The 25,041-nt window shown below is 33.9% G+C and overlaps 1 long non-coding RNA gene across 1 annotated transcript in view; it reads right to left on the bottom strand.

Annotated features, from left to right (window-relative positions):
* Positions 1-117: 117 nt before the first annotated feature.
* Positions 118-25,041, bottom strand: part of LOC309623728 — a 42,255-nt gene continuing 17,331 nt past the window's right edge. The window contains exon 2 of the long non-coding RNA XR_014241505.1: positions 118-24,917. This is a non-coding gene — a long non-coding RNA (uncharacterized lncRNA). The remainder of the gene's footprint in view (positions 24,918-25,041) is intronic.

The raw sequence follows: 25,041 nt of genomic DNA, 5'->3' as shown, positions 1-25,041 counted from the left end.
AAAATTTTAACAGGTTTTACTTAGATAATTCATTTTTTCATTCTTCACATTTAAGGTAATATGAAAATCAATGAAAAATCACTGTTTCTGTTTTTTTCTGCCTTTTTTGTGGCTCTATTTATATGATATATTAAAAAGCATCTGGAATGAATTCTATGGAATTACGTAAAGTCTATAAATTCCTTTCTTTTTAAAACTTCATTTTAAAAATCCAGAATTATATCACATTTTTTATTTTCTAGTTTTATTTATAATTCTGGACTCATTAATATATTTGTTTTAGAAATTCACATATTTAAAGGATAAACTTAGCCCTTTATCTTATCCACCCACATGTAGAGGTGAGGTGAGTCATAATAGAGACTACTAATCCTAGCCAACAAATATAATTTTGTGAACATAGTAAAGATAATTCTCATTTTTGGTCATAGCTATATATTTACATTTATTATCTATTTAATTATTTACTATTTAATCAAAGTCACAGTTTTCTTCATAACATGTTTATTAATGCTGTGATCATTTGATAATACTTTTTTTGTCATGGCTTCACTATAATTTTGACTAAGTGATTTAACTTTATGGCTGATTGATTAGAATGGCTAATTTAAAATATTCTAATAATAATATATACTTCATTTTACTTGACTTTCTAAAGGCATGCACTTTTAGAATTAGACCTCCCGAGGGCTAAAAATTAGGCATGCTTTCTCTTTAGTTTTAAAATTCTTTAATTATGCTAGAGAAAAAGTTCATTCACTCGCATATATATTTACTTTCATTTAACCGGGAATCAAGTGAGAATAAAATTGTGCGAAACTACAGGAGAAATTAATTTTAAAACCTAAGTAAATGAAACGTTGAGTAAGTATGCAGACTAAATCTCTTCCTTTCAAAATCCATCAAATTCTTCAAGGTTTTCAACCATTTGATGTGTTGTTTTAAAAGTCTGCATTTTAAAATAATATAAATTCGACTTCAAAACTTAATCAGAAGGTTGAACTGAGTTTATGTTTCTGAGGTATTGACCCATTTATAGGGTAAATTGCTGCTAATATTTCTGGTAAAATTCTAGTCACTTGACAAGAGGTAAAACATACTTAGGTGTTTGGCGCCCCCTTGTGGCCATCATATAGTATATTAGGGAAAATTCCCTCCCTTCAGATTCTTTTCCAACTGAACGCTGCACGTGGGAGCATTGAAACCAATGTGAACTTATATTAAGGGCTATACAATGGCATTACAGATGGTTCGTGTTTAATATTTACATGTCTATATGAATTACAAAAATATTGTTTTTCAAAAATCTAAACAAAGTATTTTAAACAACACTTTTCAGGCAAGATATAATTTTTAAACCAAAATATATTTTTACTGTGCAGCTGCAAGTCTACACTAATGACTCAAACATTTAATGTTCTCAAGGCAAAATTCCTTCCAGTTTCCTCTGGTGTGCAGCACAAAGAATCCAGGGGCTGCGTTATTGTGATTTTTGCATTTTGTAAAACTTAAATGTAAATATGCAGCCTGCATGAAAAGCATGAAACGACTGCCAGTAACTCCTGGTCACTGAATGTGTTTTTCAGGGGGCTCACTGGAAATTCAGAGAGACAAATTGTTTGCTTTCATTTTTTTCGTAAATATTAGAGTAATTTATAATTTGCATAGTGTAATATACATATTCACCAAATGTTGTCTCTTTTACTAAGTTTTTTGTAACCTAACAACACACTTTCATGAGAGTAGGGCCCATTGTTTGCTTCTCTTACAATTTTACAAGGAAGTACCTGCATTTAAAAATAAAACAATACTGTTATTTTCTTGAAACCAAAAATAAGACTTCTAGATTTTTAAATCTGGAACCCTCACTGATTTCTTATATGGTTTTCTTCCTCATTATCTAGTTTATTATCTGAGGGTAAAAATAAAGAAATTTGATCAGAATGAATTTTCTTTGTACATCACCCATAGCAATAGATGAGCAAAAGAAATTCTTTAATTTATTGCTATATCTATAGCTCTCTCTCTCTCTCTCTCTCTACCTACCTACCTATTATGATGGCACACTTATGTTACCATCCTAAAATATTACCATTCATCATCATTATCATTAAAACCTGAGTAAGACTTCAGTTCCAAGACTGGACATGAAAACGCCTAGTCATATTTCCAGGCCCCAGTGTCAACAGTTCCTGAACTGCCTCTCTTTGGGGCACTGGGATGATTAATTTTAAAAGAATGGAACTTAATGGGAACTGAAGACAAATTTATAAAATAACAAAAAGTCTTGTGAAGATGATCTGTATGTTCTGTGTTAAAGCCATGAGTTTCCCATCTTTAAAAAGCAAATCATTTTCTCTCTGTTTTGAACTTGCCAGGCTGGCTCTTGATGTAAAACAGGTGGTCAGAGCACGTCATTTCTCATGCACAGCCCAACAGTCTCACTGAAAATGAAGATTACTTTGCTTTCCATTAAACCATGTTCCCTCTGTCAACAAAAGTGCTTCTATTATAAGATGTATTACTATTGATTTGCCTTTATTCTCAAAAGACTGCTAGGGTTTTCATTCTATGCAATGGTGCACACTGTGTAATTTAAACAAATAAGTAAAGTATATATTTCAACTCCAAAAGGGAGACAGAAATTGAAATGGTGTATTTAAGATGTTAGAAATGTTTAAAATTTAGAAGAAACCTTGTAATGATGTCATATTCACATTTAGTGCTATTGCTTAGGGCAAAGTCTTCTTTTTTGCAGAATGAATAGTAAACGGATAATCATAGATATTGAAAGAAACATATAGAAATCTCTCCTCTGGTGAGTAAAAGCCAAGAAATAACTCAAGACACTTTACCTAGAAATGTCTAGTTTCTTCTCAATTTTAGTCTAAAATGTAGCATACCTATTTGACCAAGATAATTTAGCTTCAAGTGATAAGGGAGATTTCCATAATTAACCATCATCCTAAGACCATTTTTAAACTTCTTAAAAATTTCTTCACTGTCCTAGAGCTAAAAATGCATTGTCTCTAATCTTAACTCTCCCCCTCCAAATATGCTTATTTGATAAATCCTTTTAATTCTAACTGTATAACAAATATAAAATTGGTCTTTTTAAAATTTCAACTCAATACTACAGAAGAGATTAAAATTACATTTTTCCTTCACAGTTCAATCATGTTTTAGAGTTCTTAATATATATTACAGAATTTGCTAAGAACTTGAGATAGAGTTGTAGATAATATGGTCCCTTCCTCAATGAAATGAAAATATAGTAGGAAAGAGCAACATTTAAAGGTAAATACATTGTAAATTAGTGTTTTGCTTGTAGGATGAATGAAATTTTAGGGGAATGTAGGTAGGGGAACATGGCAATTTAATCCTGGGGGAGCTGAAGGGGGGCTTGAAAGGTGAGTGTTATTTCATTGGTTATTAAGAGATGAAATTAATGAAATAAGAAACAGCTTTCTGGGCTTCCCTGGTGGCGCAGTGGTTGAGAGTCTGCCTGCCAATGCAGGGGACACGGGTTCGAGCCCTGGTCTGGGAAGAGCCCACATGCCGCGGAGCAACTGGGCCCGTGAGCCACAACTACTGAGCCTGCGCGTCTGGAGCCTGTGCTCCGCAACAAGAGAGGCCGCGATAGTGAGAGGCCCGCGCACCGCGATGAAGAGTGGCCCCCACTTGCCACAACTAGAGAAAGCCCTCGCACAGAAGTGAAGAACCAACACAGCCATAAATAAATAAATAAATAAATAAATAAACCCAAAGTTTAAAAAAAAAAAGAAAAAGAAACAGCTTTCTGCACATCCAAAATCCTCCTAGCTGATCTTCTCTCTAACCCTTCCTAAAATATATTTTTCTTAATTTATTTTTTCATATAATTATTCATTCAATAATACCGATTTTCCATTATGGAGAAGGCAGTATGTTAGGGACCAAGATGTGATGGAAAATAAGTCATATTCAAACTTCTAAACCTCGAATGCCTTCTGGTGTTTTACAGGAGACAATCAAAACAGAAGTTAAAATATAGTCTGATAACTGCAAGGAACAGTGTCAGCACAGGGTACTGTGACGTTAAAGATGTGGGCATATGCCAATGTTTGAGTCCAAGAACGGACTCCTTCAGGGATGAGATTAAAGCTAAGCCCTTAAAGCTGTGACACTTTGTGTCACTCATACGCTCAAAGGTTTTTCTGCACAAGTCCATTTTGAGAGATATTGCTACATAGTGGTAAATTGTTCTCCAGAGTTGGGCAGATCTACATAGAGTATTACTTCTCTCACCAAGGAGTTTGGGAATCTCGGCCAAGACATTTAATCTAGCTAAGCCTCAGTTACTCGTCTGGAAGATGAGATAATATGGCTACTTCTTAAACCTGCTGAAAGGATTAAATGAAACTATACTTATAAAGCACTTAGTAAATTGTTTTTTTTTTTTTGTAGTTAATAAATTCCTAATAAATATTCCCAGCATTATTACTCTTTGTGGGTAAAATCCAAATTATTTAACCTAATATGATCTAATTCTTCCTTCTTCTTTTAAATCATTGTCAGTCCCTCTGCCCAAACCCCTGTAATTTGCCTCTTAGTAAAGACAAGTTCACCAGCTCTCAGTTTCAGGTGAATTGTCCTTATTTTATGTATTATTTTATTATTATTACTTTTTATCTCTCTAGCTTTGTTTATATTGGTCACTCTGGCCCTAGACTCTGCCTGGTAAAACTCACTACTCAGGTAGGATTCAAAAGTTATTTTTTCCTTAAGTTGTTCCTTGCATTCTCCTGCTAGAAGGGTTCTTTAGCTTTGGAAAACTCACAACTTTTTATTCATACCTCTTCTTACCATGGGTAATCATCTGCCTTGAATTTTTTGTGTGTGTTTGTCTTATTTCTTTTTTTAATATATAATTACTTTCTTAAAACCAGGATTATGTTGATTTTTATCTACAACTCCAGCACTTAGCTCAGTAACTCCCACGTAGTAGCAGATGTGTGATAAGGAAATTCATGCATCAGATAAGTACAACATATATTATGGTTTACATTTTATAGACATATTACCATAGAGTAATTGAAAGATTAAACAACCGTTAAAAACACAAAAGGCCTCTTCCTTTTCACTGGGTAATATTCTGGATCTCTCCTTTACCCTAAAGCAATTTTCTCTTTTACAAATACCAACTCTAAAGCAGCTTTTTTCTCATCCTGATTGATTGATTGACTGATTATTATCTTATTCATTTAGCATTCACAATTGGCCCACCCCAGACCTACTTTATCAGAATTTTTGGAGTTATGATATGGCCATACATATTTTATTTTATTTATTTATTTTCTATGGAAGTATAGTTAATTTACAATGTGTTAGTTTCAGGTATACAGCAAAGTGATTCAGTTATATGGCATATATATACACACATATTGATATATATGTGTGTGTATATATATATATTCTTTTTCAGATTCTTTTCCCTTGTAAGTTATTACAAAATATTAAGTATAGTTCCCTGTGCTATACAGTAGATCCTTGTTGTTTATCTATTTTATATATAGTAGTATGTATCTGTTAATCCCAAACTGCTAATTTATCCTCCCTCTTTTCCCCTTTGGTAACCGTAAGTTTGTTTTCTATGTCTATGGGTCTATTATTGTTTTGCATATAAGTTCATTTGTGTCATTTTTTTTAATATTCCACATATAAGCAATATCATATGATATTTGCCTTTGTCTGGCTTACTTGACTTAGTATGATAATCTCTAGGTCCATCCATGTTGCTGCAAATGGCATTATTTCATTCTTTTTTATGACTAATGTTCCATTATACATATATACCACATCTTCCTTACCCATTCATCTGTTGATGGACATTTAGGTTGCTTCCATGTCTTGGCTATTGTAAATGGTGCTGCAGTGAACATTGGAGTGCATATATCTTTTTGAATTATGGTTTTCTCTTTATACATGCCCAGGAGTGAGATTGCAGGATCTTATGGTAGCTCTATTTTTAGTTTTTTAAGGAACCTCCATACTGTTCTCCATAGTGGCTGTGCCAATTTACATTCCTACCAACAGTGTAGGAAGGTTCCTTTTCCTCCTCACCTTCTCCAGCATTAATTATTTGTAGACTTTTTGATGAAGGCCATTCTGACCAGTGTGAGGTGATACCTCATTGTAGTTTTGATTTGCATTTCTTTAATAATTAGCAATGTTGAGCTATACCACAAAGCTACAGTAATCAAAATAGTATGGTACTGGCACAAAAACAGAAATATGCATCAATGGAACAGGATAGAAAGCCCAGAAATAAACACACACACCTAGGCCAATTAATTTACAACAAAGGAGGCAAGAATATACTGTGGTGAGAAGACAGTCTCTTTGATAAGTGGTGCTAGGAAAACTGAACAGCTACATGTAAAAGAATGAAATTAGAACATTCTCTAATACCATACACAAAAATAAACTGAAAATGGATTAAAGACCTAAATGTAAGACCAAATAGTATAAAACTCCTAGAGGAAAACATAGGCAGAACACTCTTTGACATAAATCACAGCAATATCTTTTTAGATTTGTGTCCTAGAGTAATGGAAATAAAAATAAAAATAAACAAATGGGACCTAATTAAACTTAAAAGCTTTTGCATGGCAAAGGAAACCATAACAAAAAGAAATGACAACCTATAGAATGAGAGAAAATATTTGCAAATGATGCGACCGACAAGGGATTAATCTCCAAAATATACCAAGAGTTCATACAGCTCAATATGAAGAAAACAAACAACCCAATCAAAAAATGGGCAGAAGATCTAAATAGACATTTCTCCAAAGAAGACATACAGATGGCCGAGAGGCACATGAAAATATGTTCAACATCACTAATTATTAAAGGAATGGCTGTATATATTTAAAAATTTTTCCTTGGTTATTTGAATGTGCACATCAGATAAATAACTGTAACTAGAAATTACTATGCTGTTTTTAATGTCTGAACCCACAAACGGATTCTAAAATCAATTTTAAAAGGAAAGTTTCATAAATACATTTAAAATTTATTTTTTTGAAGGCAGGTGCATTAAAGGGGACATTACTCATTTTGAAATATGCATATTCTTATGTTATTCTTTTTTTGACTCTTGCTTTATAGCCACTTATTGGTTTAAGCACATATGTACAGAGCTTCGTGTTGTACACTAAGATGAGTATAATAGAACAAGTAAGAAACATTATGTTATTGAGAAGCAAAATAGCACAGGCTGTGGTATGTAGTTAAGCATTAAAATGACTCTAAACCAGTAAGTATTAGGATTCATTAGTATAAGTCAGAAAGCTGAAGTAATGAGGGAGATGAAATTGTTACTTGACCTTGGCTTGGAGGATACATAGAGTGTATGCAAGGGGCAGGTATTCCAGAGCTTCTATCACTGTGAGCAGAGACAAGAATGAACATGGGGATTTGGTTGGTCACTAAGGAACCAAGCTGTGTTTATGCTGAGAAAACTATATTTATGAAGAAACTTGAATACTAAGGGTTTTAGACATGATTAAAAAGTTCATAAAAAGGTACCATTTTAAAAGTCCATTTAAAAAGTCTTATTTTACCCCAAACTCATTGGGATGAATAAGGTTAAAAAAAAGAATCAACCATTATTCTTAGTATTTTAAATGCCTCAAATGGTGGGGTTAATGTAAATCCAAATGCTTCAAAGTCAACCCAAAACTCTTGTCTCCGTGAGTACCAACCTGAGAGTGCCAATGGAATTATCCTAATAAATACCATGTCTGATTCTGCCCATTCTCCATCCCTAGCAATTTTCTTATATGTGCTTTCAAATACATATATGCTGTGAGTTACCATTTGATGTCTGCCATTTTCCTCCACTTCATATATAGTTCCTCAAGGTTGATTTCTGTCTAGCATTTTCTCCCATCAATGAAAGTGTAATTTTCTCTGGTCTGTGCACGGTCATAATGTTCTGGTGTCCAAAGCTATTAAAACTACTGATGGTCACACTAATGAATTAGCATCTTTGATGTATCAGATAGTTTTGTTTAAATTCTCCTTTAGTATAAGCTCATTTGTGTGACTGGGGGTTATTTATTTCAAATAATGTTTTGTTTTTTTCCTGAGAAAACAACTTGCTCTTAATCTCATAGCTAGTTATTGGCAAAATACGAAGTAGAACTTATGTCCTAAAACTCCCATTCCTGTGTTATTATTACAACGTTATAGGAATAATCAAAGCTTTCCTTACTGTAAAATGAAAACTCAGACAATATTAACTTGATAACTTTTTTTTTTATAATTAACTGAGATAATACATGAAATATGCTAGTGCTGTGTGGTGTACAGTACATACTCTTAATATGATAATTAAAGCTATCATTTTGCTTCACTAATAGTGATTATTTGTAAGAGATGTTAGTTATGTTATTACAAAGTTTTAAGCAAATGATTAAATATTGATAATACACATAATAAAGATAACTATCATTTATTGAGAGCTTGTTAAGTGCTAGACCCTATACAGAATGATTTGTCCAGTATTTCTTTTAATCATCATGTTAAAGGAAATGGGTAATATTATTGTCTCCATTTTATAAATCAGAGAACTGAGGCACAGAGAGGTTAGATAACTTTCACAAATCACGAAGCTAGTGAGAGACCCAGAATGCATACTCTGATAATATTGTCCCTGCCCTTCTGTTCTTAACCTCTACCCCATATTTATGTAAGTCATATGTGCATTCCTGAGAGGAGAAGATGTAGCACCTATTTATTTCTACTCCTGTTTTCCCTTTTATAAAATTTCTACTTATTAATGACTTATTTTTATTATTTCTTTTTCAATGAGATAACATTGGCCTAAAAATAAGTAGGATTTTAGGATGTAAAAGTACAAAAAATGTGCCATATTTTAAGCACTGTTCTAGTAACATGTACAATTGAGTTGTCAAAATTTGTGAATGATGAAGAAAGACTTGCCTTGTAGGTAGGAAAAGGTTCACTAAAACAACTTAAAAACTTAAAGTAACCATAACTTACAAAGTAGCCATAAATTCCTCAGTGGACTTCGTATCATTCTCTTAGCATTATGTAGTAGTTTTTTTTTTTTTTTCCTTAATGCTCCCTGTTGGAGAAATAAACATATAATGCTATTTTTGAAGTACATAAGATATTTTTCAAGTATACATAGGAAAATAGTCACAATGATTGCTTCTGGGAACAGAAGGGATTCATGTGTCGACAGAGAACCATTTTCGTTGTATACACATAATTTTGTAAGAAAGTATTATCATAAATATGGATTAATTTTTGAAAAAAAATTTAATTTTTAAAAAAGCTTGTCACTCATCATGAATCCTCTTGAGCATATGAAAAATGAAAGATTCCAAACTCTTAAACTTGTCTTCATAGCATAAGATGACCCACTCATTGTCCCTTTATATAAAGGAAAAAAAAAAAAAACAACTAACAAGTGCTTGTATATGCAGACACACTACTCTCTGAGTTTTAGTAAACTGAGTAGTTATTATGAGAAAAACACTCAATAACATTTCTTCCCCACGTGGCTCTAATCATAAGAAGGATTTTATATTTTTTAAAAAGTTCATGTTGAGGTTGTGACAATGCCCAGTTTTTCTCAAACCTGATTCAGGTTATATGAATTTGAAAGCTGTGCGCTTTCATATGATAATGTGAATATACTTCACATAAGCATATATTTAAGGTGAATAGCTATCTTGTAACAAGTAACTCTCATGTTATTTCAGGATCCACTTTTCTATAGTGATCATTGTTGCTTTCATACCACCTTTAGGTTTCTGCAAAAAGAACAGAGGTGGCAATATTTTATATCTTATAGGTTTTTGCCAAATGAGCTTCAAATGATGTTGCAATGAATTATGTGAACTATTTGAAAATTTTGCCACCTAGAGAAAAGTGAACCAAGAGTTTACTTTGCTCTATGTGTATTAATCTCTAAAGAATTTTCATTTTAATTGTTGGTGCCATATTCACACTTATCAAGCACTTAGTTTTGGTGAACCAAAAGAATCTCTTACATAAAATTAATATTAATTTGAATGCTATTAGTTTTGAGATTTTTGCTTGCAGATATTACTTTTTATGTTGTATTATAGGCACAAATATTTATCATTTTACAAAAAATATATATAAGCTCTTATGCTTAGTTTATACATGTTCCAATAACATTATTCTGCAAGTCATTCACATCAATGAAGCAGCAACTATCATAAGAGAACACGATTCAACATAAACGCCCATGATAAATTTGAGATGATCTTTCAATACTTAGTAAAAATGTTGCAATTAAAAAATTACTGAGGGAGAGTAATACATAATGATGGTATTTTATTCTAAAGCTAAGATTAACGTTTTAAAATGTGATGGACATCATGATGTGAGAGAAGATAAGATCCCTAAAACCAAAAGACTAAGATGCTTCAAAACAAACCTCTCTGTGTACCAAAATCTAGAATGCCTCTCTGGTTGAGATAGCCTTTGGTACGTTTTCATGTTTGTGAATATATATAATCCCATTTTCATAATGCTCATTTGGAAGCTTTACCCTGACTTCAGGAAATTAATTTATTCAACAGCCATTGGGTCCTTGTTATGTGTAGAGCATGGTGCCTCATCAACTCTTGCTATTTAGCCCATGTTACCAAGACACCTGGTTCTTTAATTTCAGTCTGAAAATATTCAAACTCAATCACTTCAGATATAACTACAGAACAAGGAGAGCCCTGTAGTTTGGCAAAGATAAAAGCAGTATTAATGGTATATTGGGCCACTACTTCCCTTGAATAGTCTAGAATTGATTTATTGTATGTTTTTTATCTAAAGCTTTTATGAACCTATTATATTCTCAGCCTGTGTTACTTCCATGAGCGCTCCACCTAATAAATAAAGTACTATGACACTTCGCATTATTTGTCCTAAATTTATCTCTTTTAAACTTCAAAGAGTGCCCTCAGACCTGGTATAATTGAAGTGTGTGGAGAAGTTGGCTTTCACACTATCCACCTTCTTCATGATTTAATAGATGTCAGAGTTTCCAGACTGAAGATTCTAATCTTTAAGGTCTTTCTATACAAAGTGGCTCCATTTCTTTAATGATAGTTTAGTTGTCTTTCTGTGAGCATTTTCTAGCTTTACTGTATTTCTTTGAGGTAATGCAGTCAGCATTGTGTGAGAACATTCAAGCAAGTGGTTCATAGAAGTTCATAATAGAAGAAGTAAGCCTTCAGAATATAGGTCCCAGTCCTGCCCTTTTCATCAATCAAGGACTTTTTAACACATATCTTAATACCTCTTGAGTTTATTTTGCTTTGATCAAAAATTGGGCATTTAGAAGAGATAACTTCTAAGTTCCTTTCCAAATATGGAATCTCAGAAATGAAATTACAAAATGATTATTTTTAAGAAGAAAAAAAATAACTTTTGGATGTAGTTAATGAGACAAGGAATACACTGAACTGATTTCGACCTTGCCTTTGTGTGGTGATTAATATGGAGATACCGATGCAGTTTCGTGTGCTGACATAGGCTCCTCATACCTCTGTGACCACCTCATCATAGCTGACATTAAATGTCTCAGAGAATTTAAGTTTTCCTCCCCCTTTGTTTATGTTATTTACTCACAATTTGATTAAACAATTTTCAGCAAAATTTGATATTCTTTATTGATCCATTTAAATATTATTGAAGCAGCGGGAAAAAATCCATATGTAAGATAGACTAAAATCTATGACCTTATGGAGTTTACAGCCTAGAGAGGGGATCAGACAATAAAAGTCTAAATAACAGAAATATTTAATATGGCTGGTTGTAATAAGTGCTATGGAGGAAACAATGCAGAGAAGGTGGTGTTATTGGTCCAAAAGTGATTTATTTCTCAAAACAGGATGCTGCTTCTTTATGTTGGGTTTTGTCCCTTACTATACTTTGGAGCACCTATTGAGCTCCCAAAAAAATGGTTGCTATGTGGTTATCTGTCTATGTCCCGTTTTTTCCCTTCAACTTGTTGCTGTACTTTGATAGTGAAGAAATGTTACAGAAATGTATTTCTTAGGAAAAAAAGGGAGAGAGAACTTTCATTCTCACTAGATAAGGTACAGTTCAGAAAATGCAAAAAAATAGTTTTGAGTGATACATTTTTCATTTTCATCATTGATATAGTTGACAGTTGTGTGAAGGAAGAAAAAAAAGACATGAGCCATGAGACAAATCTCTAAAAACACATATGCGGTTATTTAAAAGTACAGCTCACCCTGCAATAGCATTTGGAATTCAGCGTTGGCTTCTGCTTGCTTTGTTGCTGATAGCTTTCCCTTTCTGCAAGGTAAGAGGTACTCTGACCAAAGGGTTGTTTCTTCTCGTAAATATTTTTGTTCACATGATGCTTAAACGCTGTTGAAAAACTCCAGCCAGACCTACAAATCTCCCTGTTTGGGGTTTTCTGATTCTCTATTACTAACTTTGCATTATTTTCCATTCACGTAACTCTGAGGTGATTGAAAAGAGAGATTTCCTCTAATTGTTTAAATTATTTCTGATTTGAAAGAAATATCCTACTATAAGAATGCACATCATAACGAGGGTTCTCTTTTAAAATTTGTTATGCAATTTACACGTTTTGAACTGTCACTGCACATTTGTTCTGTTGTATATTGTTATTACCTTTTCTCCTCATTGCATGCCATATTTTATATGCAATCATCAGACACTTTCAAGCTCAAGTGGTCGTTAGCTGTGCGCTCTCCAGCTGTTCAAAACTGTTAAATAAAAAAAAAAAAAAAACTGTTAAATAAAACTAGTCCACCCATCGGGAGTGTGCCTGACTGGCTTCCCTGCATCTTTAGGAACCGCTGGCTTGGAGCTGGCTGTGAATGAACACTGATGCTGCCCTGAGCCCGTCGCTCTATCTGCCAGTCCTATACCTGCTTCCTGTGTGACACAAAGGAGAGGTGAAATAATACTCATTTCTGGCAGAGGCATAACCGTTTTCTTTTCTTCTTCTTTTCCATACACTTGGCTATAAGCATAGCACTCTTTGAAGCTATCTCACATTTTTTATGGCCTAGAAAGTGCCAGAACTAAGGTCCAGTATGCAAGTCACTTAACTTTATTTGTCTCAGAATCCTCTTTCAGAAATTAAAGAATTAAACTGGATGATTTGTTTTTTTCTGAGTTCTACAAAATGAAATGATTTCAAGCAAATATTTTATTTAAAAAATATATGGGTAAAATATAAACCTGACTTTAGAAGGTTTTTTCCCTAACTACCTGTATTTTTATGTCTTTGTCATTAAAATACATGAAGCAGTGTTTGGTGTCTCATAAATATTGAGAGATACCACCATACTACCACCTCCATAAATGCCTCTTCTGTCTTAGAATTTTTAAGTCCTGGGGACCTGGAGAGGGGTAAGACAGAGTCTGTATCCAAAAGTTGATATTATTAGATTTAAAGTACATCATGATTATTACTGTCAAGACTGGCAAAGGTTTGAAATGGTGATCAAATCTCTAATCAGAAGCTAGAGTGATTTGGCTAAAGCACATATCTGATTCTACACATTCTCATCCATCCTAATGTATTCCAAATTTTGCACCCGACTGGAAGAGATCCTTTAGTATCAACAGAGCTAATGAATCTGATGTAGCTTAGCTAGGAGAATGTCCCTTCTGCCTTCCTACTCCTATCCGCTCCCTCCTGGCAAATTCTCACAGCCCCTTTATGATGAATATCTTCTTGACCCACTATGTGTACTCTTGCCCACAACATCCAGAAACCGAAGAAATTTGGTCACCGATCATTCACCAAATCAAGTGAATATGTTTTGTCATAGGTCAGCTATGACTCCTGAGTTTGAGTTTGTGCCGACTTTTTCTGGAGTCTTCGTCCTGACCGAATAACCTTCAAATAGGTCTAAATACCCTTCAAATAGGTCTCCTTGTTTCTGTGCTTGCCCTACCTCAACCTATTCTCAGCCCAAGGAAGTGAGATTATTCTGTGCAAATATCTCAGTTGGTGTAAAAGCCAAAGACTTTGCAAGAGCTGGTGAGACTTCTCTATCTTCTGGTCCCCATTCCCTCTTCAACCTCATCTCTTTCTGCTTTCCCAAGGCTCTCACCACTTCTGCCAGCCTGGTTTCTAGCTAATCATCTAACATTCTATCATGTTCCTGCTTTAGGTGAAGCCTTTGCATTTTGATGTTTCTCCTGCAGGAAAATATTTTCGTATACACCTATACATATACACTTACATGTATGCCTCCTTTCCTTCGGGTCTTTACTCAAACATGACCCTTCGGGAAGGCTTTCTCTGACTTCCCTAATTAAAGTAGAAATCCTTCAACACTCCGTGTGCCATTTTCCAGTTTTGCTGTTTCTTAAGCACTTCTCACACTCAACATTCTAATATTTTACTTATTCCGTATGTTTATTGTTGATATCCTCCCAGTGAAATCAAACTTCTTGCTGACAGTGAATTTGCTTGCTTTGTTTCTGTTGTGTTATTTACTTATTGTGTTTATTGTTTAAATCCTTCCAATAAATTGTAAACTCAGTGCTGGCCCAGAATACTGTTTGGTTTATTTAGCTCTGTGTCCTCTTAATCCATATGCATTGGTTGAATGCTCAAATAAACAAACAGATATGGGGGTTCTGTTTTGTTTCTAGATGGCAATCAATACTGGAGATTTCAAGGAGACTAAATCACTTCTTTGGTTTTCTTTCTCCCCACTGCTGCTCTGACACATGTCAGTATTCTGGGCGAAGGGTGAGCAGCAAGGGCGCTTATGGACCCTCTAAGGAGCAACTCCCCTGACCTGGAAGTTCTGACTGTCGTTGAGTAGACAGCTGCTGAAGAAGCTCATTCCTGAATTGAATTCATCAGAGCTACCAGTATTTGCTGCATGCTGGCAGATATATCCCAGTTTCAACCTCAAAATATTAAGTCAAATGCTGATAGGTCCAAATGCCTTGTATATTATGCTGGCAGCTAGACCTTGACGATAGGATGAAACTAAAACAGAGTTTTCCATAAACCTTCAAAAGTTGAAACAAACTGTCCAGAGCTAGTCAGTCAGTTGAATTGATTGGTGCTTTATGGGATTTGTATATTTTGTCTGTGCATCTTCTGTCAACATTCTTTATGTCTAATATGAATACTGACTGGTACAGGGGCCTTTACAAAACTGTGGCGATGAGAGGAGAAAAAAACCTACTTTGTCCCTTAACTCTGGTAATATAGAACTGGCACATTCAGAGTTGATTACCTGTAGTCACTCTAAACAATATATAAAGGTCAGACAAGTATATGTCTGACAACTTCGACAAGTATATGTCTTGTCCTTACTACTCGCCTTAAAAAATAGTTGGATTTATATGATTTTAAATCAAATGCAGTGTTAATGTGCTTCTTCATTTTTAGAGACCTTCCTTTATTCAAAGGCCAGATTTTGATATGATCATGTTCTGTGTCTTATGCAAGGTGTTTTCTTAACTGGTTCATAAATAAACCTTCTTCATTTTAAACAAAATGAAGAAGTTTGCTTTTTTTTTTTTTAAGATTTATTGATTGATTGATTGATTGATTGCTATGTTGGGTCTTCGTTTCTGTGCTAGGGCTTTCTCTAGTTGCGGCAAGCGGGGGCCACTCTTCATCGCGGTGCGCGGGCCTCTCACTATCGTGGCCTCTGTTGTTGCGGAGCACAGGCTCCAGACGCGCAGGCTCAGCAGTTGTGGCTCACGGGCCCAGTTGCTCCGCGGCATGTGGGATCTTCCCAGACCAGGGCGCGAACCCATGTCCCCTGCATCAGCAGGCAGATTCTCAACCACTACGCCACCAGGGAAGCCAAGAAGTTTACTTTTTAATACTATTCTTTCTCAGTAGATTTGGAGGCTTGATTATTTAAAAGGATTATTTATATCTTGTAGAAATGTGGAATCTTCTTATAATGTACATAATTTTGTTAAAATGTAATAGGCATAAATAATTAAATACTGCATTTTGAGCTGTCTGACAGAAAGACAACAGGAAAGAAATCTAAATTCAGGAATATTAGAAAAACTATTTCTATGTATACTGTGATAAAAATTAATATGTTAACATCTGTGAGAAATAAAAGGTATATGTCTGAGGTAGTAAGATAAGATTGAAAAAGAAGGAACTTACAGTGTACTTGTGGAGAAGCATCTATTTTGATACATGTAAGTATACTTTATTCATTTTATTGCTAAAAGTGTTCTTTTCAATGAACAAACCTCAATGGTAACAAAGATGAAAAAAAAACAAACACACAAAAAATAAGCCCAGTGTGATACTATTTAAGTAAACAGAATACAAAATAAAATTATATGTTGTTTTTGGATACACACATTTTGGTGAAAACAGAAAAAAAAATGCATACAGACACACACATACCAACATAATGATGGTGTTTATTTGTAGAAGGAGATGAAAAAGAAGAGTTAGAATGAGGCTTATTTTGATTTATTAGAAAGAGACTTCTGAAGCAAATATGCTGCTTTACTAGCATGTCTAAACTCTGATTTTTGGTTATTTGAATTTTTGTTGCAGTATTTGCTATATTTAAAATACAGGCATTAACATAACAATACTTGAATTCATAGACAATATCATATTGGCATTTGTAGAAGCTGTTCTGAAATTTTAAACCATTTTTAAGCATTCCAGATGTGCATAAGTTTCTCTCTGTTCATATTATTAGGAAGAAATTAAATGCCAGATTCTCTTTTTTCCAAAGTACATATGATTACATATACAAGTATATTATAAAATTTTATTTCTACTAGAAATATAATAGTTCACTTTGTATATACCAATGCATATCCCATATTTAACATACAACATTACCAATATTATAACCTCTTATATTCTGATATACATTCTAATATTAACACATTTTTTTTCTTTTTAAAGACATAAAAGGAGGAATATTTATAATTTTTAAAGTTGTGGACAATTTTCATCTGGGAAGAATTCCAGATGCTTAAAAATATTAATCCTCTTATGAATTATTATTTTTTTTTTGCAGGAGTAGGGGTTAAAGTCATTGACAATGGAAGATTATACCCTTTGTATTTAGTGAAATTTATTTGAATTTAACATGATCAGTCTTATTCTCTTTAGATGTGGAAGTCAAAACATCAAAGTTTCTGTCAGGATATGTGAAAACTGTCCCAAGTTGCTATGTGCTACACTTCATTTGTTTGTTTGTTGTTTGTTTGTTTTTAAGGAGGTAGGGGTCAGTCAATCCCAAGTCATTTATTGAGCTAATATTCTGTCTCAGCTGTGGGGATGAGGGGAGGTAGAGGTAGATAAAAAGATAAATGAGAAATTACAATGAATTCATTTACAATGAATTTATGATTATAAATTTTAAAAAGCATATGCATATATATGTATAATTATCTATAAGTATTTTTAATAATTGAGTATGATTCAGATTATAGGAGAATTTAGAACTTTTTGAGAAGATTCATTAGGGCATTACATTATTTCATCATCATCAATGTACCTATAAACCCAGTTGGCCACCTTGTAAAGGGGTTTTTAATCACAGAGCCATGCAGTTTTAGAATTATAAGGGAGCTGCTAGAGAATGAATGTTTGTATCTCCCCCAAATTTATGTTGAAACCTAATCCCTAATATGAAGGGATTTGCAAGTGTGGCCTTTGGGAAGTGACTAGGTCATGAGAGTAGAGCCCTCATGAATGGGATTTGAGAGACACCAGAGAATTCCCTTGCCCCTTCCCCATGTGGGGACACAGCGAGAAAATGGCCATCTAGAAGAGGGTTCTCACCAGAAACCAGATCTGCTGGTGCCTTGATCTTGGATGTCCTAGCATCCAGAACTGTAAGAGATAAATGTTAGTTGTTTAAGCCACCCATATGGCATTTTTGTTATAGCAGCCCAGAAGGACTAAGGCAGGATCTTAGCAATTAGGCTGTCTCCAGCCCCACCTCCATTTTGTATACCATTGTCAAAAATGTTCTGTGATTTTACCTATATCTCCTTCAATTGCTGTAAGGGTAGATTACACCCTGCAATTCACCAGTGTTCAATCTCAGTGTTTTCCCCCCATTATGTGTAGATAATGAGGTGATGCACCATGTGTTCATTTAAGAGCACATCTCAGAAAAATAAACTATTACTATAAGCATAATTTTGGGTAATATTGGGTGAAAGTAATTTAACATGGACATGAAGGCAGTAATTTCTGGGTCTCTGGAAACTGCACTGAGGAATGTTTACTGAAGGCTGATTAGTTATGAAGCAAAAGTTCAAACCATTTTAAAGTTCAAACTGTAAAACTGGTTGCTGAGTGCTTCATCACCACTCGTTTTAAAATCCTTTCAATTAACATGATATTTAATTAATAATTTAAATATCACTGTTAAAACTCATATGACTATACTGTTTTTATGCACAAATATTAAGTGGATAAGCAAGAAACCTTTAGTTTTTTGAACTTCGTATTTTCATTAAAGTTCTAAAATTGTATTAACTATATCTTTTAAACTCTGGCCTAATTTTATTCTGACATAATGATTTTAAGGGGGTACTGGTTCCATCTAACTGACAACCATCTAACTTATTAAACAAGTGGTTGATTAACTAGTGCTGGCCACTTCATAGAATCATAGAGGAGAAAAATTATATTATGTAGTTGTCTAAGTAATGCTTGAGTATTACGGCAGTTTAATCAAATGTTTATTCACGATCATGGAACTCAGCATCTACAGGAACATATCCTTTTCTTTAATTAGTTTTCTTGTTGCTCTGTTATTTTATTCTTAAATTAAATGAAATAATTGGAAGTATTTAGAGGCGTTTTGTGGTGTCGGTGTTAAATTTCCTGTCGTCTTAATCATCCTCAATATGTATTTGATAAAATAATTACTTGATTATTTAATTTTGAATTATTTGCAAATTTCAAAGGCCTCTGTCAAATTTTTAATTTTTATAATTGTTATTCTTTATTGTTTTAGTGTGTTCTATAGGATTGTTCAGTAATATACTAAAATAGTCAAACTTAAAAGTAACTCAAAACATGAGTTTATTTTTAATTGGTGATGGGAATTTCCTAATTCTTAAATATTTATAAGTGTTATCTTGTATCTTTAGATCGAAAGGGCAAGAACACAGGAAAGGTAACTAAGCACCCATTTACACATTTTAGCAAGATGTGGATTAAACCCTCTTCTATGAAATTGAATATAAATTATGTGTGAGCATGTTAATTTTAGGAAGCAAATGTAGTCATAAATTATTTAACTTAAAATAGTTGTCAGTGTTTATTAGAAGTATGAATTATATTAATGAAGTTGTAGGATTTAAACTGTTGGCTGGATAAAATTTGTGATTTAGACTTAATATTCAAAGTTTCAAATCCTTATTTATGCCTTTTTAAAAATTATTTTTAAAATTTTCAAATAACAGGTTAAAACTATGACAAGATATTAATAAATAAGTGTACTGATAAATTTAAAAACCTTCACAAAATGTCCTGTGAATAAATCTTAATACTACTAGTTCTAATGAGGTAGATATTACCTGTATCAAAACACATCCTCAGGGATTCAAATGGCAAATTCTTAGAAAGTATTAATCCCACTGAAGTGAACATTAAATGTCATCATAGCTGGAAATTTATTTAGAAAAATCTCACATTTGCCAAGTTATTAATGGTATTAAGATGTTTTTTAAAACTCAAAGCATTATGTTAAGATGGCCAGCATTCTCTTTGCTTAATGAAAAAATTGCTTTCTTATCAACAAAAAAATTTGAATTTTTTGAAAACAAAGGAAAAAAATTCATACATTAAAAAATACATTATTTTATATGGAACTAAACCAAAAAAGACTATTTTATTTCCAGTTATACATCCACAGCTTGTCACAGGAAGTTAAAATGATTTTGTTTGCAAATTTTAGTAAACCTCCAGTTAGTGAATCTTGTTAGATCTTTAAGAAAACCTATCAGTTCAGTAAAGTAGAAGGCCAGAGATAGGTCAACTGTACAGTTGCCTAGTATAGGGATTCTGTGCTAGTCAAGGACCCAGGTTCCTTCTGTCTCTCTTTTCTTCCATTCACAGTTTTGAATTCCTCCAGTGATAAGACCTCTAGGATCTATCAACCAGTGATACCACTAAGAAGAACTGATGAGTTCCTTTCAGAATCCTATGCTTGAATCAGTCAGGAGCGAGGGGCATGGGATTACTGGAATTTATAAATTTGGATGTGGTGAAGTTTATGCTTGAGGCACATGAGCTGAGAAAGTAGGAATGGAATATAAAAATCTAAATCTGAGATTAAGAATGTGGTCAAGGAATGAATGCTAGCTAGCTGTTGGGGATTTTCTTCCAGTTTCTGAGCATGTTTATTCCAATTAACATGCCTAGAAACTGTGCCCTAGGTATTTTCATGAGCTTGAAGCTTTTATCAATATTCTCAAAATGTCTAGCTATTTCTCTCCCCATAGTTCATAGTTAGCCCAGAAAATGTCCACAGTCTCATTTGGAAAAGCTGGGAAAAGATATTTGTGCTGTTATCATGTTTATCACTCAGGTGTACTTAAATACTTAATCATTCACTGGGCCCTGAATCTTTGCAATGACTCAGGGCCGGAACTTGGCTGAAGAGCTGTACATCCCTGTTGTAGTTGGGGGCATCATTTTTCTACCAGACCAACCACAAGGTTTTCCTGTTACATAAATCGTGTAGACCGTAGAGTTCTGTACATATATTTCAGTTCTAGAGATTCTGTGGTCAAGTAGCCATTGAAAAATGCTCTCTTGTGGTACCACTATTAGTTACAGAAATTACATTTTGCATCTGATGGTTCATTGATATTATTTGGTCTCAACACCCAAGGATCTCATTCTGCTCATGGAATAAGAGAGCCTATTTGCTGCAAAATCTCTTAGCAGCAGTTCTAGCTAACAGAGAACAACCTCAACAATAGTTTTTAAAGATGCTGGTGTGCTGCCATCCGTGTATACACAGGGTAGAAAGCATTTGCCATCCTCTCTTAAGAGATGTAAAGAATTGGTTGAATGAATTACACATGATAAAACCACTCTACCATTCTCATTTCCTTAATTAGATGAGTCTTTTTATACACAAAGTACCAAAGAGTTTGGGGTATCTCGGAGTCATCATTAAGTCCATGTTTTAATTAGCAAACCAAGCAACAAAGCAAACCCCATTATCATGTGCTGAGGTTAGCACAACAATTCTAAATTGATGGGAAGGGCAACCATATTAATAAATGTTGCATTCTAAAATTATGTTCTGCAATCCTTGCTTTAGTACTTTCAAAATTTATTCCTATACATATTTTCTAGATTTTTGCTGATACAAATCCAAAATTATTACAATGATTTCATGCTTAATCATCTCTTCTGGAATTTGAGTTTGTAATTGTCTCCCTGGGGCATGTTGAATTTTGATTCTAATTTAGATCAGGAGATAATTAGAAGTGGTGGAGGATGGGAATAATAAGAATAGTTTTCCCTGGAAAGGTAACTCTCTCAGATGAGGTTGTTATTGGATTTTAAGCAAAAGCAAAACAGGCCTTCTTGGACTTGGAAGGAAGGGCTGTTTCTTCTCACAGGGAAGATTCAGATGTTTGGGAGTTCGGGGGACACTAAGCCATCTGGATCCTACCACATTTTCCTGCTCCAATATTCAGAATCTTTCTTGTTATCAATCGATTTACTAGCTTTCCTATACTGTGGTAATAATGGGACTGTGTATGTAACAAACTTTTAAATTTTATAATTGGTATGATCAAACTTTTGAGTTTGGAGCTCTGAGTTAAGTCTACAGTTGTAGATGATACAAGATTATTTCATCATTCATAAAATTCCCCTGGTTTTTCTCTGTGCCTGGAGCCAAGACTTAGGGCTTCACGCTTGTTGTTTCCTTCAAGCTGTCAGTACAGTTTGAGACAATCGACTCACCTTCACAGTTTACACATTCCTCATGCCCTTTAATATTGTTCTCTCAAAACAGCCACCTGATCCCTCAAAGTCTCGTGGCTCAGTGGGCATTTTACTCTAGGTCATAATTTAATTAGCTATTTTGCTACTGCAAACCATGGGATGATAAAATTTCATTTTTCAGCTAGAATTTTTTTTTGAGCCATCAGCTGTATCTTGCCTTATAATAAAGTGAACATTTCTTCTATTGCCTTAAGTTCTGTTGCCTGCAGCCACTCCTACCAATTTATGTATCATTTAGGATATTGATGCGTCAAGTTTGTGGAGCCAAATTCACAAGTGGGTTTCCTAACTGCAAAGGAAGCTAAGAAATCTGTTCTTTGGAATTTTTCCTTGGGAGTCAGGAATTATAAAGCAGGACATTCAGTCAACACTGGAAGGCTATTTGAAATAGACTTGTCAGCAAAAATAATGACAAATATATAATACCCTGATTCTTATCTTTCCTTTGGGCATTGCCTATTCATTTTTTTACATATTTTTATCATTGTGGTCCTCATGGTTTTTTTCTTATTAATTTGTCAAAGTACATTGTACAAATTGCAAAGTCCCTTAGAGGTAGTTAATCCTGTATCATATATTTTGCATGTATTTTTTTCCAAATATGCACATTGTCTTTAAAATGTGTAAGCTTGTTATTATTATAGCTTTTACATTTATTATCTCCCTAGTTAATGTATTCAATTTTTCTTTAAAGACCTTTTTAAAATGCTATTAGGATCCAATTTTATTTCAAATAATCAACTAATTTCATTAGCCAACTTACATGAACATATGTATTTTTTTGTGTTTTAAATTAGTATCAACTGTTTCTTTTTTAATTTGGGGGAGTATTGTCAGTATTGAAAAATATCAAATAAGCCAAGATCACTAAGTCATCAAAAAGACCACAAATTATATTTTAATGTCATTATTGCCCAAAACCAAAAGTCAAGACATTTTTTCTTCAGAAAAGGTATGTTGAGTTAATGCATTTCAATGAAAACCAAGGTGAAAATAAAGATAGATGGTTAGATAGAGTCAGGATAAAACCTCTAGTATATACTGTATGCTGTTGCTTACTGAAAGTGACTTTTTGAGCTCCTCCTAACCTAAGCATTCTTGCCTCTGCCTTCTCCCACATAAAACCTCAAGTGTCAATTTCTCCAGCTTGTCTCTATACCAATTAAAACAGAATGGAACTTACTTACTAAGCCATATCAACCACACACTTTAGTGTAAAGGAGCTTTTCAATGTTTTCGTGAGTTTCGGTTCAGTGTACTGCTGGAGAGAGCCTAAGTGTATGCTTGAGGGTGTACGGAATGTTTTGGGGAATTTGGCGTGAGACCGTGGAGTCTAGAGTTTCGGGGTATTGGATCAGCTATGCTAGTATGAACCCTTGGGGAATAGTGACTCATTTTTTGCATTTATACAACTACTGATTTGGATTAGATTAACTCTGAGGTCATTTTGAACTTCAAGCTTTTATGACAATAGCTTAGAGATGGAAAAACAGAAAAATATCCTATAATAATATTGGCTTCCATTGTAAGCCTTCATACAGATTAATTAGCAAACATATGCTTAAGGCCTACTTCTTTTCAGGACTTTAGCCATGTGCTGATTTCAGCCTTCTTTTTTGCTTTAAATGTGCACATTTTGCTTAGGGTTTGCTTTCAGTGCTTAATTAAATTATTCACCTAAATATAAATATTCTAGGCAATGTTGCAATCTTGTGGTTCTTAACTGGGGGCAGTTTTCCTCCTCCTCCCCCAGAGAACATTTGGCACTGTCTGGAGACATCTTTGTCTGTCACAACTAAGCAGGGGACATTGCTACTGGCACTGGGGGATGGAGGCCAGGGATGCTGGCTGCTAAACATCCTACATTTCACAGGATGGCCTCCCACAACCAAGAATTATTCAGTTCCACATATCAACAGTGCTACCGTTAAAAAGCTCTGTCATCAATGCACTAGGAATACACAACTTGATGCATTTGCAAGGGGCTGGATTTGCCATTCTTTTTCAGGAATGACTGATGCAAAGATTGACTAAAGGGATATGTGTTTTAAAAGGATGAGATGTTAAATGAAATGGAATCATAATATGAGAGATTTGTGTTTTTCTAAAATCACATGTCTTGCTTAGACATTCTTGAAAACAAAGGATGGTATATGCATAAGACAGCTGCTAGAGGAAAAAATAGTGCATACAGTCTGAGCGCCAGTGTAATCTATGGTCATACCACAGAGTGAATTTAGCTAACATACAAATTGGTAAACACAAGGCTTTGGCCTTAGTCCAGTGGTCTACTGGATATATGAATTTGATACTCCTATTTATCTGGAATCAATGAAAACATCTGAATGCCTACCAAAATATTCTGGAGAATAAATTTCACTTTGTTCCACATCTAAATTCTCACAGAATAGGAACAATTGATTGTACAATATTTATTAATATGGAAAGTATTAGTTTTGTTCAGATTTTACAAAGTAATTCCAATCTAGTGATAGCTTTTACTTTGTACTGACTTCATTGATATTTATCAGTGCTAGATTTCTTTTTATACTGATTAATTTTGTACTTTCTTCTCCTTTGTTTTGTCATTCAGCTTTAAGAAATCCCCAAGTGTAGAACCCATATTCAGTGTTCTTCTCTTAAAATGCAAACAATCTTGAAAACCATAATATAAATTTATTGCTGAAAAAACAGATTTCTGATTCTCATTAGCCTCAGGAAAAACAAAAAGTCATTCTTCTTTTAATGACTTAAATAGTGAACATTTAAATATTATTTGGTCTTGAGATAACTAAAGTCTACCTTTTTACTAAACCTGGATACCTATTAAAAATTACTACAGTGCTCGCTTCGGCAGCACATATACTAAAATTGGAACGATACAGAGAAGATTAGCATGGCCCCTGTGCAAGGATGATACACAAATTCGTGAAGCGTTCCATATTTAAAAAAAAAAAAAAAAAAAATGACTA

Source organism: Balaenoptera borealis (genome assembly GCF_965194805.1).
Source record: "Balaenoptera borealis genome assembly, chromosome: 2".
Taxonomy (NCBI): domain Eukaryota; kingdom Metazoa; phylum Chordata; class Mammalia; order Artiodactyla; family Balaenopteridae; genus Balaenoptera; species Balaenoptera borealis.
The sequence above is the reverse complement of the archived record's forward strand: the minus strand, read 5'-3'. Positions and strand labels throughout refer to the sequence as shown.